This window comes from Priapulus caudatus, unplaced genomic scaffold (genome assembly GCF_000485595.1).
Source record: "Priapulus caudatus unplaced genomic scaffold, Priapulus_caudatus-5.0.1 Scaffold290, whole genome shotgun sequence".
Lineage (NCBI taxonomy): Eukaryota > Metazoa > Priapulida > Priapulimorpha > Priapulimorphida > Priapulidae > Priapulus > Priapulus caudatus.
In genome coordinates this window covers 315,499-319,426 of record NW_014577351.1, presented here as the reverse complement: position 1 = coordinate 319,426, position 3,928 = coordinate 315,499, and the positions used below count along the sequence as shown (strand labels likewise).

The 3,928-nt window shown below is 44.1% G+C and overlaps 2 non-coding genes across 2 annotated transcripts; both read right to left on the bottom strand.

Moving 5' to 3' along the window:
* Window positions 1-2,433: 2,433 nt before the first annotated feature.
* Window positions 2,434-2,506, bottom strand: Trnak-cuu. The gene has a single exon. It is a non-coding gene; the product is annotated as a tRNA-Lys (tRNA).
* A 678-nt stretch (window positions 2,507-3,184) lies between these two features.
* Trnak-cuu lies at window positions 3,185-3,257 on the bottom strand. The gene has a single exon. It is a non-coding gene; the product is annotated as a tRNA-Lys (tRNA).
* Between the last annotated feature and the right edge of the window lie 671 nt (window positions 3,258-3,928).

Below are 3,928 nucleotides of genomic sequence, written 5' to 3'. Positions count from 1 at the left end.
TATTTATAGCAGTGCTCGAAATACAGCGTTGTCGGCGTGTCCGAAGACAACCAGCAATTTGTGCCGGACAACCTAACGCAGTCTGCAGACATTGTCCCGGTGGACAACCAAGAAAAACGTTGACGAAAAACGCACTTTCATTATGTTTTCCTCAGTGGTTCTCAAGAGGCACTTATAGGCCTGATGGCCCGCCATTAATCTAATGGTGTGGGAAAGCGATCCTATCTATCTATTTATCACACTCTATAGTCTATAGTGCTATAGTCTTGCACACTCTGTACGCAGAGACACATGATACAATATTTGCGTGCACAGCTTTGCTGTGGAGTCCTGAGCGCTGCGCGCTGGATGAGACGCGGCATGCAGTTGCGCGGGATACGCGGCACGCGCGACCGCAGGATGTTCAAGTATGAAGCGCTGTCCGCAGTGGAGACGTGCGCCAAATTGAGGCCCGGTGCACGTCTCCACAGCGGTCAGCGGATGGTCTGTAGTTTCAGAAGATAACAATGAAGACTTTGTTCTAAATAAGAACTATTGGCGGCTAAATAACAGCAATATACACACCCTTCAATTTTTTTACTAGTCAGTCAAAGGTCTTGTTAGGGGTCCATTATGCAGAGCTTCCAATTGAAATGGCCCATGAAATTGTCAAGTGGAATTGTGTTTTTCGGAAACCCAAAGAAAATGTCTCCCTCAATGTTGTCGTAATGTTGTCAAATGTTGTCTTGATCAATCACGCATTCAGGCGTAAAAAATAACAGAGATGAAATTGTGTTGAGTTTGTCGCTCTTGATGCACGTGCATTGACGTAGAAGACTGTTGAAAGCACAGGCACTTGGAACGTCTCAATAAAAATAATATTCACACAATTTTTCACAATGATCCACCGCCTGTGTGCAAAATAGGTGAACGTATGTGAAACATTTACGGTTAGTACTTACTGTGACATATCCCGTGACTAACTGACACCACTAAATTGTAAAATGTTCCATGCACCTTAAGAAATTCGGAGAAATTAGGAGGTTATCATCGCAGAACTCCCGACACCGCCCATTCTGATGTCACAAAGCTATATGTAACAAACAGGCGTGTTGCGAAGGTGCCTGCTTCCGATATCCATTTCGAGGCCCGCTAAGCCAAGCATAAAGCGCGCGGGCAAGACGTCACACAGCTACGTTCATTGGCTAAAACAATCGAGTAGTGCGGTCAGGGATTTTCGGAATTCGTTAATTTTAAGAAAAACTTCAATGTTCAATGAATGACGCACCCGTTCACTTCCGAAAGCGGGTAAAAATTCAGAATTTTTCCACTTCGATGCAAAATGCATCGGCCGGGCCTTTCATTATTTACGAAAAGCAAACAGTCTCGCCAAACACCTACACGCAGTAACTGGTCACGTCGTTGACGCCCCATTCAGTGTCAATCAACGAAGAAGGCGGGGCTTATTCCGATTACGGAGATGCGAAAATGCAACAGAAAGACGTAGCGTAGTGCACTAAACAGCGTATTATTTTCGTTTTTGTGCCAAACTCTATCGTAGGAAACCGTTCTAGCCTAGCAGAATGCCCTAGTTCTTGAGATCGGCGATTCCGCTACCTCAATGGGTCCCCACCTTTGAAATTATAAAGGAGAGGTGCGGCGTACGCTGTGATTGGAAGACACAAAGTGTCAATCCTCGGCGCGCCTCGGCATCATGGCCGCATCACGTCAAGTCGGTGCAAGGTGAATGTTGTTACGACAATGACATGGCGCATGTAACATAATGCATGTATTGATGTATTGTAACTCAATGTTACGCGCATTGTACAGTCATGCAAGTTAGTGCAAAGTGAATGCCGTCTGCATGGGCCGGTTTATTAACGCTGCTACAGAGGTGCGTTGATTTAACGCTGCTGCAGGGGCATGATTTTTTCATCATTTTTTTCTTTTGCGATGTTACATGACCTCGGAGGTCAAATCCAATGTGCCCATGACATTCAGCATCCAACGTTACATGTAATGGCCATCCTTGGACATATCTAGAGTGGCCCATATAGATTTGAATCGAGAACAGACGAACAGAGAAACTTCCACAAAATGTATTCGATTCGGTCACCTATGAGCATTTAGGAGTTATGCAAATGTTCGTCCTTTTTGCAGTAAATTTGTAATAAGAACATCCTCGATAGTATAGTGGTTAGTATCCCCGCCTGTCACGCGGGAGACCGGGGTTCAATTCCCGTCGGGAGTTACGAGGAGATATTTTTTAGTAGATATTACCGTAGACGGGAGAATTGAAATTAAAATAGCATATAATTCATGACGATGTCGGGGAGATACGCGTAGAAAATTTACTCACATTTTCAAGTTCTTAGTATATAGTTTGGATAGCATCGTATTATCGTATAGTAGTAGTATAGCTTATAGTAAAGTTTCGTGATTTCAAAAAGATATCGCCCAACGTGGGGCTTGAACCCACGACCCCGGGATTAAGAGTCCCGTGCTCTACCGACTGAGCTAGCCGGGCTGGTGATGTAGCGCTAAAATGCTGTATAGGAATCGGGAAGTGCGCGTCTTGGTATGAATAGAAAAATTGTAAGCGTTTAAGAATGATTCCTGAAAAATCTGGATTCATAGCTGTATGCAGGGAGTTAGTTGCTTCAGTCTGACAATGGGTGATGTTTAATTGTAAGCACCGGAACTTTTCAGCACTTTGTGCGAACATCGAACATTTCATTGGGCTGAATTTGAGACAAGCACGTAGATATATCCACAAGCGTTTGATTGTTAGCATCCGTGACTGTCGCGCGAGGGAAACGGCTTCATTGCTCCGTCGGGGAGTGGCGGAGTAGTTCTTTATAGGACATTTGATCACCTATGAGGATTTAGGAGTTATGGAAACGTTTTGCAGTAGGTTTGTGATAAGAACATCCTCGATAGTATAGTGGTTAGTATCCCCGCCTGACCGTGCGGACGCGGGAGACCGGGTTCAATTCCCCGTCGGGGAGTTTCGAGTAGATATTTTTTAGTAGATTTTACCGTAGACGGGAGAATTGAAATTAAAATAGCATATAATTCATGACGATGTCGGGGAGATACGCGTAGAAAATTTACTCACATTTTCAAGTTCCTCGTATATAGTTTGGATAGCATAGTATAGTAGTAGTATAGTTTATAGTAAAGATTCGTGATTTCAAAATGATATCGCCCAACGTGGGGCTTGAACCCACGACCCCGGGATTAAGAGTCCCGTGCTCTACCGACTGAGCTAGCCGGGCTGGTGATGTAGCGCTAAAATGCTGTATAGGAATCGGGAAGTGCACGTCTGGGTATGAATAGAAAAATTGTAAGCGTTTAAGAATGATTACTGTAAAATCGGGATTCTTAGCTGTATGCAGGGAGTTGCTTCAGTCTGACAATGGGTGGTGTTTAGTTGTAAGCACCACGGCTGTAGCCTGCGGGGGGAGGGGGGGTGCAAGGGGGCAGCAGCCCCCTAGATTTAGAATAAATTGTTCTACTAAAAGAGAATTGTCGTAGTCAGAATGAAGGCTGTACATGTACTCAAAAGTGCCTCACATACCATCTCCTTCGATCTACATTTTCAACATTTTCTGTGGGAGGACCCCCAGACCCCCACCTGTTTCTCACCCCTCCTTGAAATGCTGGATCCGCCACTGCTCCTTAGCAATTTGCTCAGCCTACGGCCCTTAATAGCACCGGAACTACTCAACACTTTGCGCGCATATCGAACATTTCATTGCGATTAATTTTAGACAAGCACCTATATCAGAAACACACAACGTACAATTTGCAATGGTAACTTTAAAAATCGCTGTCACCGCATATTATTATCGTGTAATTGCTATTTTACGGCTACTATCATGGAAATGTTTAGAACGACTAAACTAGTATAGAGCGCCTAACTAATATATTATTTATATTGTTACTA